This window comes from Garra rufa, chromosome 1 (genome assembly GCF_049309525.1).
Source record: "Garra rufa chromosome 1, GarRuf1.0, whole genome shotgun sequence".
NCBI classification, from domain to species: Eukaryota; Metazoa; Chordata; class Actinopteri; order Cypriniformes; family Cyprinidae; genus Garra; species Garra rufa.
In genome coordinates, this window is record NC_133361.1 from 67,920,214 (window position 1) to 67,932,406 (window position 12,193).

General features: G+C 46.6%; 4 non-coding genes across 4 annotated transcripts; all 4 read right to left on the minus strand.

Annotated features, from left to right (window-relative positions):
- Positions 1 to 3,523: 3,523 nt before the first annotated feature.
- On the minus strand, positions 3,524 to 3,596 carry trnar-ccu (transfer RNA arginine (anticodon CCU)). The gene has a single exon. It is a non-coding gene; the product is annotated as a tRNA-Arg (tRNA).
- Positions 3,597 to 4,736: 1,140 nt separating this feature from the next.
- trnar-ccu (transfer RNA arginine (anticodon CCU)) lies at positions 4,737 to 4,809 on the minus strand. Its single transcript has one exon. It is a non-coding gene; the product is annotated as a tRNA-Arg (tRNA).
- A 1,317-nt stretch (positions 4,810 to 6,126) lies between these two features.
- Positions 6,127 to 6,199, minus strand: trnar-ccu (transfer RNA arginine (anticodon CCU)). Its single transcript has one exon. It is a non-coding gene; the product is annotated as a tRNA-Arg (tRNA).
- A 4,555-nt stretch (positions 6,200 to 10,754) lies between these two features.
- trnar-ccu (transfer RNA arginine (anticodon CCU)) lies at positions 10,755 to 10,827 on the minus strand. The gene has a single exon. It is a non-coding gene; the product is annotated as a tRNA-Arg (tRNA).
- Between the last annotated feature and the right edge of the window lie 1,366 nt (positions 10,828 to 12,193).

The window sequence follows — 12,193 nt, forward strand, 5'->3', positions numbered from 1 at the left end:
GCCTTGTGTGCCTTAATTAATCCAGTTATTAAGTATGTATTCCATGTGTAACCTTATATTCCTATGTTTGATTTCGTTTGAACGATCATGATGAAATGCAGGTTGTCTGAGTGAATGAGAATTTCATATTGTGTATATTGTATACATTGCAGTAGTTTATGATAATCGATAACCAAATTGAAGATAAATCTGTGTCCTAATAAGTCACATGCCAGAAGGAATTGCATCAAACATGACCCCGCCCCCGTGGCAACGCCATTGGCCTTCAGGCCCCGGGGTCGTGTCTAACAGACCCCTTAAAACCTAATGGCCCGAACCAGAACATTGGCTTGAATTGTGCTTGAAGCGCGGGCTTGAATTGTGCTTGAAGCGCGGACTTGAATTGTGCTTGAAGTGCCGACTTGAACTGATTGAACTGAGCGAGAAGAGCCCTGAAACATCCTGAAAGACTCTAAACTTTCTCTGCCGAAGATCGCCTGCTCGTTCCAACTACAAGGCATTCTTGCCCTCCAGAACTCACAAGAAACTGCAAAAGACTTCCGCATCCCGGTTTGAATCTTCAGAGCCTACGCGCCTTGCAACCCAAGCGCCAATCGAACTCTGAGAGCAACTCACGTTGCCCAACTCTAAGCTCCTGAGGAATTCCCGAAGACGTCATCCGAAAGACCGACTAGCACGCAGCCAACCAGGGCATCCGCTGAGACGAGCCTCCAGCCAGGACGGAATCCCCATTCCGGCCAAGAGCAAGTAAACAAGGTCTCCCATTTCTTGTTGAAATCTGGTGCGTTTTGTTTAAGTTAGATCTCTGCTTGATGATTTTCTGAGGTTGCGATTTGAGAAGCTAGTAACAGTAATATAACAAGTCTTGGGTTTTCTCAAAATTCATAAAATCCCATCTCTGAAACTGTATGAGTGTGCGTGTGAATGTGTGTGTATGTGTTCGTGTTTTGAGTAGTTTAGTTTTGTAATCCTAGTGTAGTTTTCAATAAATCATTGTTTTCATTGAGAGAATTGTCTTGCCTTTTGTGTTCACAAAGTACTATTTTGCCTAGATCAAGCTACCTGGCTTTAGTTTCCCAAATTAATATTTAAGTTTATTTACGCTCCTGCCAATGAGCGTGAATAGACTTTGGAATTGATAAAGTGTATTGGTTTGACCGATTCGGTGGACGACCGGTCAGGAAATATAAATTATTAATTCTAAATTGATTTCCCTGAAGTTTAGATTCGATTCTATATCCGAATCAACATTAAATTTGAGTTAATTTCTACAAAGGGCAGAAGTCTTAGCAGAGGAAGGTTTCGATCCATCGACCTCTGGGTTATGGGCCCAGCATGCTTCCGCTGCGCCACTCTGCTTGACTTGATGTAGAGCTCGTGCACTGGTCTTTTCAACATAACATGATTCTTGCACAAATTTCTAACTTGTCTTGAAGCACTTGGGCACGAATAAAAGTGAAACAAGCTTAGCAGAGGATGGTTTCGTTCCAATTGACCTCTGGGTTATGGGCCCAGCACGCTTCCGCTGCTCCACTCTGCTTGACTTGATGTAGAGCTCGTGCACTGGTCTTTTCAACATAACATGAATCTTGCACACATTTCTAACTTGTCTTGATGCACTTGGGCACAAATAAAAGTGAAACAAGCTTAGCAGAGGATGGTTTCGATCCATCAACCTCTGGGTTATGGGCCCAGCACGCTTCCGCTGCGCCACTCTGCTTGTCTTGATGCAGAGTCTGTGCACTGGTCTTTTCAACATAACGAATCTTGCACACATTTCTAACTTGTCTTGCAGCACCTGGGCACATATAGAAGTGAAACAAGCTTAGCAGAGGATAGTTTCGATCCATCGACCTCTGGGTTATGGGCCCAGCACGCTTCCGCTGCACCACTCTGCTCGCCTTGATGTAGAACCCGTGCACTGGTCTTTTCAACATAACTTGATTCTTGCACACATTTCTAACTTGTCTTGCAAGACCTGGGCACAAATAAAAGTGAAACAAGCTTAGCAGAGGATGGTTTCGATCCATCGACCTCTGGGTTATGGGCCCAGCACGCTTCCGCTGTGCCACTCTGCTCGCCTTGATGTAGAGCCCATGCACTGGTCTTTTCAACATAACTTGATTCTTGCACACATTTCTGACTTGTCTTGCAGCACCTGGGCACATATAAAAGTGACACAAGCTTAGCAGAGGAAGGTTTCGATCCATCGACCTCTGGGTTATGGGCCCAGCACTCTTCCGCTGCGCCACTCTGCTTGACTTGATGTAGAGCTCGTGCACTGGTCTTTTTAACATAACATGAATCTTGCACACATTTCTAACTTGTCTTGAAGCACTTGGGCACAAATAAAAGTGAAACAAGCTTAGCAGAGGATGGTTTCGATCCATCGACCTCTGGGTTATGGGCCCATCACGCTTCCGCTGTGCTACTCTGCTTGACTTGATGTAGGGCTCGTGCACTGGTCTTTTCAACATAACATGATTCTTGCACAAATTTCTAACATGTCTTGAAGCACTTGGCCACGAATAAAAGTGAAACAAGCTTAGCAGAGGATGGTTTCGATACATCGACCTCTGGGTTATGGGCCCAGCACGCTTCCGCTGCGCCACTCTGCTTGACTTGATGTAGAGATCGTGCACTGGTCTTTTCAACATAACATGAATCTTGCACACATTTCTAACTTGTCTTGAAGCACTTGGGCACAAATAAAAGTGAAACAAGCTTAGCAGAGGATGGTTTCAATCCATCGACCTCTGGGTTATGGGCCCAGCACGCTTCCGCTGCGCCACTCTGCTTGATTTGATGTAGAGCTCATGCACTGGTCTTTAAAACATAACATGATTCTTGCACAAATTTCTAACTTGTCTTGAAGCACTTGGGCACAAATAAAAGTGAAACAAGCTTAGCTGAGGATGGTTTCGATCCATCGACCTCTGGGTTATGGGCCCAGCACGCTTCCGCTGTGCCACTCTGCTCGCCTTGATGTAGAACCCATGCACTGGTCTTTTCAACATAACTTGATTCTTGCACACATTTCTAACTTGTCTTGCAGCACCTGGGCACATATAGAAGTGAAACAAGCTTAGCAGAGGATAGTTTCGATCCATCGACCTCTGGGTTATGGGCCCAGCACGCTTCCGCTGCACCACTCTGCTCGCCTTGATGTAGAGCCCGTGCACTGGTCTTTTCAAAATAACTTGATTCTTGCACACATTTCTAACTTGTCTTGCAAGACCTGGGCACATATAAAAGTGAAACAAGATTAGCAGAGGATGGTTTCGATCTATCGACCTCTGGGTTATGGGCGCAGCACGCTTCCGCTGCGCCACTCTGCTCACCTTGATGTAGAGCCCGTACACTGGTCTTTTCAACATCACTTGATTCTGGCACAAATCTCTAACTTGTATTGCAGCACCTGAGCACATATAAAAGTGAAACAAGATCAGCAGAGGATGGTGCGATCCATCAACTTCAGGGTTATGGGCCCAGCACGGCTTCGTTGCGCCACTCTGCTGAAAGTCACCCCAGATGGGACTCGAACCCACAATCCCTGGCTTAGGAGGCCAGTGCCTTATCCATTAGGCCACTGGGGCTGTCATGCAGCTGCTTACTTTTTCTTTTAGGTCTTCATCTCATTCAGCTTCTGGATGAACAACTTTTGTGAGAGGACCAAGGGACTTTAGGTTTTCACAAACAGGCTCTGAACATTTCTCTTTTTTGGGGGCTCTGTCATATATACAAGCGCAGAAGTCTTAGCAGAGGAAGGTTTCGATCCATCGACCTCTGGCTTATGCGCCCAGCATGCTTCCGCTGCGCCACTCTGCTTGACTTGATGTAGAGCTTGTGCACTGGTCTTTTCAACATAACATGATTCTTGCACAAATTTCTAACTTGTCTTGAAGCACTTGGGCACGAATAAAAGTGAAACAAGCTTAGCAGAGGATGGTTTCGTTCCAATTGACCTCTGGGTTATGGGCCCAGCACGCTTCCGCTGCTCCACTCTGCTTGATTTGATGTACAGCTCGTGCACTGGTCTTTTCAACATAACATGAATCTTGCACACATTTCTAACTTGTCTTGAAGCACTTGGGCACAAATAAAAGTGAAACAAGCTTAGCAGAGGATGGTTTCGTTCCAATTGACCTCTGGGTTATGGGCCCAGCACGCTTCCGCTGCTCCACTCTGCTTGATTTGATGTACAGCTCGTGCACTGGTCTTTTCAACATAACATGAATCTTGCACACATTTCTAACTTGTCTTGAAGCACTTGGGCACAAATAAAAGTGAAACAAGCTTAGCTGAGGATGGTTTCGATCCATCGACCTCTGGGTTATGGGCCCAGCACGCTTCCGCTGTGCCACTCTGCTCGCCTTGATGTGTAACCCATGCACTGGTCTTTTCAACATAACTTGATTCTTGTACACATTTCTAACTTGTCTTGCAGCACCTGGGCACATATAGAAGTGAAACAAGCTTAGCAGAGGATAGTTTCGATCCATCGACCTCTGGGTTATGGGCCCAGCACGCTTCCGCTGCACCACTCTGCTCGCCTTGATGTAGAGCCCGTGCACTGGTCTTTTCAAAATAACTTGATTCTTGCACACATTTCTAACTTGTCTTGCAAGACCTGGGCACATATAAAAGTGAAACAAGATTAGCAGAGGATGGTTTCGATCCATCAACTTCAGGGTTATGGGCCCAGCACGGCTTCGATGCGCCATTCTGCTGAAAGTCACCCCAGATGGGACTCGAACCCACGATCCCTGGCTTAGGAGGCCAGTGCCTTATCCATTAGGCCACTGGGGCTGTCATGCAGCTGCTTACTTTTTCTTTTAGGGCTTCATCTCATTCAGCTTCTGGATTAACAACTTTTGTGAGAGGACCAAGTGACTTTAGGTTTTCACAAACAGGCTCTGAACATTTCTCTTTTTTGGGGGCTCTGTCATATATACAAGCGCAGAAGTCTTAGCAGAGGAAGGTTTCGATCCATCGACCTCTGGGTTATGGGCCCAGCATGCTTCCGCTGCGCCACTCTGCTTGACTTGATGTAGAGCTCGTGCACTGGTCTTTTCAACATAACATGATTCTTGCACAAATTTCTAACATGTCTTGAAGCACTTGGCCACGAATAAAAGTGAAACAAGCTTAGCAGAGGATGGTTTCGATACATCGACCTCTGGGTTATGGGCCCAGCACGCTTCCGCTGCGCCACTCTGCTTTACTTGATGTAGAGCTCGTGCACTGGTCTTTTCAACATAACATGAATCTTGCACACATTTCTAACTTGTCTTGAAGCACTTGGGCACAAATAAAAGTGAAACAAGCTTAGCAGAGGATGGTTTCAATCCATCGACCTCTGGGTTATGGGCCCAGCACGCTTCCGCTGCGCCACTCTGCTTGATTTGATGTAGAGCTCATGCACTGGTCTTTAAAACATAACATGATTCTTGCACAAATTTCTAACTTGTCTTGAAGCACTTGGGCACAAATAAAAGTGAAACAAGCTTAGCTGAGGATGGTTTCGATCCATCGACCTCTGGGTTATGGGCCCAGCACGCTTCCGCTGTGCCACTCTGCTCGCCTTGATGTAGAACCCATGCACTGGTCTTTTCAACATAACTTGATTCTTGCACACATTTCTAACTTGTCTTGCAGCACCTGGGCACATATAGAAGTGAAACAAGCTTAGCAGAGGATAGTTTCGATCCATCGACCTCTGGGTTATGGGCCCAGCACGCTTCCGCTGCACCACTCTGCTCGCCTTGATGTAGAGCCCGTGCACTGGTCTTTTCAAAATAACTTGATTCTTGCACACATTTCTAACTTGTCTTGCAAGACCTGGGCACATATAAAAGTGAAACAAGATTAGCAGAGGATGGTTTCGATCCATCGACCTCTGGGTTATGGGCGCAGCACGCTTCCGCTGCGCCACTCTGCTCACCTTGATGTAGAGCCCGTACACTGGTCTTTTCAACATCACTTGATTCTGGCACAAATCTCTAACTTGTATTGCAGCACCTGAGCACATATAAAAGTGAAACAAGATCAGCAGAGGATGGTGCGATCCATCAACTTCAGGGTTATGGGCCCAGCACGGCTTCGTTGCGCCATTCTGCTGAAAGTCACCCCAGATGGGACTCGAACCCACGATCCCTGGCTTAGGAGGCCAGTGCCTTATCCATTAGGCCACTGGGGCTGTCATGCAGCTGCTTACTTTTTCTTTTAGGGCTTCATCTCATTCAGCTTCTGGATTAACAACTTTTGTGAGAGGACCAAGTGACTTTAGGTTTTCACAAACAGGCTCTGAACATTTCTCTTTTTTGGGGGCTCTGTCATATATACAAGCGCAGAAGTCTTAGCAGAGGAAGGTTTCGATCCATCGACCTCTGGGTTATGGGCCCAGCATGCTTCCGCTGCGCCACTCTGCTTGACTTGATGTAGAGCTCGTGCACTGGTCTTTTCAACATAACATGATTCTTGCACAAATTTCTAACTTGTCTTGAAGCACTTGGGCACGAATAAAAGTGAAACAAGCTTAGCAGAGGATGGTTTCGTTCCAATTGACCTCTGGGTTATGGGCCCAGCACGCTTCCGCTGCTCCACTCTGCTTGACTTGATGTAGAGCTCGTGCACTGGTCTTTTCAACATAACATGAATCTTGCACACATTTCTAACTTGTCTTGAAGCACTTGGGCACAAATAAAAGTGAAACAAGCTTAGCAGAGGATGGTTTCGATCCATCGACCTCTGGGTTATGGGCCCAGCACGCTTCCGCTGCGCCATTCTGCTTGTCTTGATGCAGAGTCTGTGCACTGGTCTTTTCAACATAACGAATCTTGCACACATTTCTAACTTGTCTTGCAGCACCTGGGCACATATAAAAGTGACACAAGCTTAGCAGAGGAAGGTTTTGATCCATCGACCTCTGGGTTATGGGCCCAGCACGCTTCCGCTGTGCCACTCTGCTCGCCTTGATGTATAACCCATGCACTGGTCTTTTCAACATAACTTGATTCTTGCACACATTTCTAACTTGTCTTGCAGCACCTGGGCACATATAGAAGTGAAACAAGCTTAGCAGAGGATAGTTTCGATCCATCGACCTCTGGGTTATGGGCCCAGCACGCTTCCGCTGCGCCACTCTGCTTGACTTGATGTAGAGCTCGTGCACTGGTCTTTCAACATAACATGATTCTTGCACAAATTTCTAACTTGTCTTGAAGCACTTGGGCACGAATAAAAGTGAAACAAGCTTAGCAGAGGATGGTTTCGATCCATCGATCTCTGGGTTATGGGCCCAGCACGCTTCCGCTGCGCCACTCTGCTTGACTTGATGTAGAGCTCGTGCACTGGTCTTTTCAACATAACATGAATCTTGCACACATTTCTAACATGTCTTGAAGCACTTGGGCACAAATAAAAGTGAAACAAGCTTAGCAGAGGATGGTTTCGATCCATCGACCTCTTGGTTATGGGCCCAGCACGCTTCCGCTGCGCCACTCTGCTTGACTTGATGTAGAGCTCGTGCACTGGTCTTTTCAACATAACTTGATTCTTGCACACATTTCTAACTTGTCTTGCAAGACCTGGGCACAAATAAAAGTGAAACAAGCTTAGCAGAGGATGGTTTCGATCCATCGACCTCTGGGTTATGGGCCCAGCACGCTTCCGCTGTGCCACTCTGCTCGCCTTGATGTAGAACCCATGCACTGGTCTTTTCAACATAACTTGATTCTTGCACACATTTCTGACTTGTCTTGCAGCACCTGGGCACATATAAAAGTGACACAAGCTTAGCAGAGGAAGGTTTCGATCCATCGACCTCTGGGTTATGGGCCCAGCACGCTTCCGCTGCGCCACTCTGCTTGACTTGATGTAGAGCTCGTGCACTGGTCTTTTCAACATAACATGAATCTTGCACACATTTCTAACTTGTCTTGAAGCACTTGGGCACAAATAAAAGTGAAACAAGCTTAGCAGAGGATGGTTTCAATCCATCGACCTCTGGGTTATGGGCCCAGCACGCTTCCGCTGCGCCACTCTGCTTGATTTGATGTAGAGCTCATGCACTGGTCTTTTCAACATAACATGATTCTTGCACAAATTTCTAACTTGTCTTGAAGCACTCGGGCACAAATAAAAGTGAAACAAGCTTAGCTGAGGATGGTTTCGATCCATCGACCTCTGGGTTATGGGCCCAGCACGCTTCCGCTGTGCCACTCTGCTTGACTTGATGTAGGGCTCGTGCACTGGTCTTTTCAACATAACATGATTCTTGCACAAATTTCTAACTTGTCTTGAAGCACCTGGGCACAAATAAAAGTGAAACAAGCTTAGCAGAGGATGGTTTCGATCCATCGACCTCTGGGTTATGGGCCCAGCACGCTTCCGCTGCGCCACTCTGCTTGTCTCGATGTAAAGCCTGTGCACTGGTCTTTTCAACATAACTTGAATCTTGCACACATTTCCAACTTGTCTTGCAGCACCTGGGCACATATAAAAGTGACACAAGTTTAACAGAGGATGGTTTCGATCCATCGACCTCTGGGTTATGGGCCCAGCACGCTTCCGCTGCGCCACTCTGCTTGACTTGATGTAGAGCTCGTGCACTGGTCTTTTCAACATAACATGATTCTTGCACAAATTTCTAACTTGTCTTGAAGCACTTGGGCATGAATAAAAGTTAAACAAGCTTAGCAGAGGATGTTTTCGATCCATCGACCTCTGGGTTATGGGCCCAGCACGCTTCCGCTGTGCCACTCTGCTTGATTTGATGTAGAGCTTGTGCACTGGTCTTTTCAACATAACATGAATCTTGCACAAATTTCTAACTTGTCTTGAAGCACTTGGGCACGAATAAAAGTGAAACAAGCTTAGCAGAGGATGGTTTCGATCCATCGACCTCTGGGTTATGGGCCCAGCACGCTTCCGCTGTGCCACTCTGCTCGCCTTGATGTATAACACATGCACTGGTCTTTTCAACATAACTTGATTCTTGCACACATTTCTAACTTGTCTTGCAGCACCTGGGCACATATAGAACTGAAACAAGCTTAGCAGAAGATAGTTTCGATCCATCGACCTCTGGGTTATGGGCCCAGCACGCTTCCGCTGCGCCACTCTGCTTGACTTGATGTAGAGCTCGTGCACTGGTCTTTCAACATAACATGATTCTTGCACAAATTTCTAACTTGTCTTGAAGCACTTGGGCACAAATAAAAGTGAAACAAGCTTAGCAGAGGATGGTTTCGATCCATCGACCTCTTGGTTATGGGCCCAGCACGCTTCCGCTGCGCCACTCTGCTTGACTTGATGTAGAGCTTGTGCACTGGTCTTTTCAACATAACATGATTCTTGCACAAATTTCCAACTTGTCTTGAAGCACTTGGGCATGAATAAAAGTGAAACAAGCTTAGCAGAGGATGGTTTCGATCCATCGACCTCTGGGTTATGGGCCCAGCACTCTTCCGCTGCGCCACTCTGCTTGACTTAATGTAGAGGTCGTGCATTGGTCTTTTCAACATAACATGAATCTTGCACACATTTCTAACTTGTCTTGAAGCACTTGGGCACAAATAAAAGTGAAACAAGCTTAGCAGAGGATGGTTTCGATCCATCGACCTCTGGGTTATGGGCCCAGCACGCTTCCGCTGCGCCACTCTCCTTGACTTGATGTAGAGCTCATGCACTGGTCTTTTCACCATAACATGATTCTTGCACAAATTTCTAACTTGTCTTGAAGCACTTGGGCACAAATAAAAGTGAAATAAGCTTAGCAGAGGATGGTTTCGATCCATCGACCTCTGGGTTATGGGCCCAGCACGCTTCCGCTGTGCCACTCTGCTTGACTTGATGTAGGGCTCGTGCACTGGTCTTTTCAACATAACATGATTCTTGCACAAATTTTTTAACTTGTCTTGAAGCACTTGGGCACGAATAAAAGTGAAACAAGCTTAGCAGAGGATGGTTTCGATCCATCGACCTCTGGGTTATGGGCCCAGCACGCTTCCGCTGCGCCACTCTGCTTGACTTGATGTAGAGCTTGTGCACTGGTCTTTTCAACATAACATGAATCTTGCACACATTTCTAACTTGTCTTGAAGCACTTGGGCACAAATAAAAGTGAAACAAGCTTAGCAGAGGATGGTTTCAATCCATCGACCTCTGGGTTATGGGCCCAGCACGCTTCCGCTGCGCCACTCTGCTTGATTTGATGTAGAGCTCATGCACTGGTCTTTTCAACATAACATGATTCTTGCACAAATTTCTAACTTGTCTTGAAGCACTTGGGCACAAATAAAAGTGAAACAAGCTTAGCTGAGGATGGTTTCGATTCATCGACCTCTGGGTTATGGGCCCAGCACGCTTCCGCTGTGCCACTCTGCTCGCCTTGATGTAGAACCCATGCACTGGTCTTTTCAACATAACTTGATTCTTGCACACATTTCTAACTTGTCTTGCAGCACCTGGGCACATATAGAAGTGAAACAAGCTTAGCAGAGGATAGTTTCGATCCATCGACCTCTGGGTTATGGGCCCAGCACGCTTCCGCTGCACCACTCTGCTCGCCTTGATGTAGAGCCCGTGCACTGGTCTTTTCAACATCACTTGATTCTGGCACACATTTCTAACTTGTCTTGCAGCACCTGAGCACATATAAAAGTGAAACAAGATCAGCAGAGGATGGTGCGATCCATCAACTTCAGGGTTATGGGCCCAGCACGGCTTCGTTGCACCACTCTGCTGAAAGTCACCCCAGATGGGACTCGAACCCACAATCCCTGGCTTAGGAGGCCAGTGCCTTATCCATTAGGCCACTGGGGCTGTCATGCAGCTGCTTACTTTTTCTTTTAGGTCTTCATCTCATTCAGCTTCTGGATGAACAACTTTTGTGAGAGGACCAAGGGACTTTAGGTTTTCACAAACAGGCTCTGAACATTTCTCTTTTTTGGGGGCTCTGTCATATATACAAGCGCAGAAGTCTTAGCAGAGGAAGGTTTCGATCCATCGACCTCTGGGTTATGGGCCCAGCATGCTTCCGCTGCGCCACTCTGCTTGACTTGATGTAGAGCTTGTGCACTGGTCTTTTCAACATAACATGATTCTTGCACAAATTTCTAACTTGTCTTGAAGCACTTGGGCACGAATAAAAGTGAAACAAGCTTAGCAGAGGATGGTTTCGTTCCAATTGACCTCTGGGTTATGGGCCCAGCACGCTTCCGCTGCTCCACTCTGCTTGACTTGATGTAGAGCTCGTGCACTGGTCTTTTCAACATAACATGAATCTTGCACACATTTCTAACTTGTCTTGAAGCACTTGGGCACAAATAAAAGTGAAACAAGCTTAGCAGAGGATGGTTTCGATCCATCGACGTCTGGGTTATGGGCCCAGCACGCTTCCGCTGCGCCACTCTGCTTGTCTTGATGTAAAGCTTGTGCACTGGTCTTTTCAACATAACATGATTCTTGCACAAATTTCTAACTTGTCTTGAAGCACTTGGGCACAAATAAAAGTGAAACAAGCTTAGCTGAGGATGGTTTCGATCCATCGACCTCTGGGTTATGGGCCCAGCACGCTTCCGCTGTGCCACTCTGCTCGCCTTGATGTAGAACCCATGCACTGGTCTTTTCAACATAACTTGATTCTTGCACACATTTCTAACTTGTCTTGCAGCACCTGGGCACATATAGAAGTGAAACAAGCTTAGCAGAGGATAGTTTCGATCCATCGACCTCTGGGTTATGGGCCCAGCACGCTTCCGCTGCACCACTCTGCTCGCCTTGATGTAGAGCCCGTGCACTGGTCTTTTCAAAATAACTTGATTCTTGCACACATTTCTAACTTGTCTTGCAAGACCTGGGCACATATAAAAGTGAAACAAGATTAGCAGAGGATGGTTTCGATCCATCGACCTCTGGGTTATGGGCCCAGCATGCTTCCGCTGCGCCACTCTGCTTGACTTGATGTAGAGCTCGTGCACTGGTCTTTTCAACATAACATGATTCTTGCACAAATTTCTAACTTGTCTTGAAGCACTTGGGCACGAATAAAAGTGAAACAAGCTTAGCAGAGGATGGTTTCGTTCCAATTGACCTCTGGGTTATGGGCCCAGCACGCTTCGCTGCTCCACTCTGCTTGACTTGATGTAGAGCTCGTGCACTGGTCTTTTCAACATAACATGAATCTTGC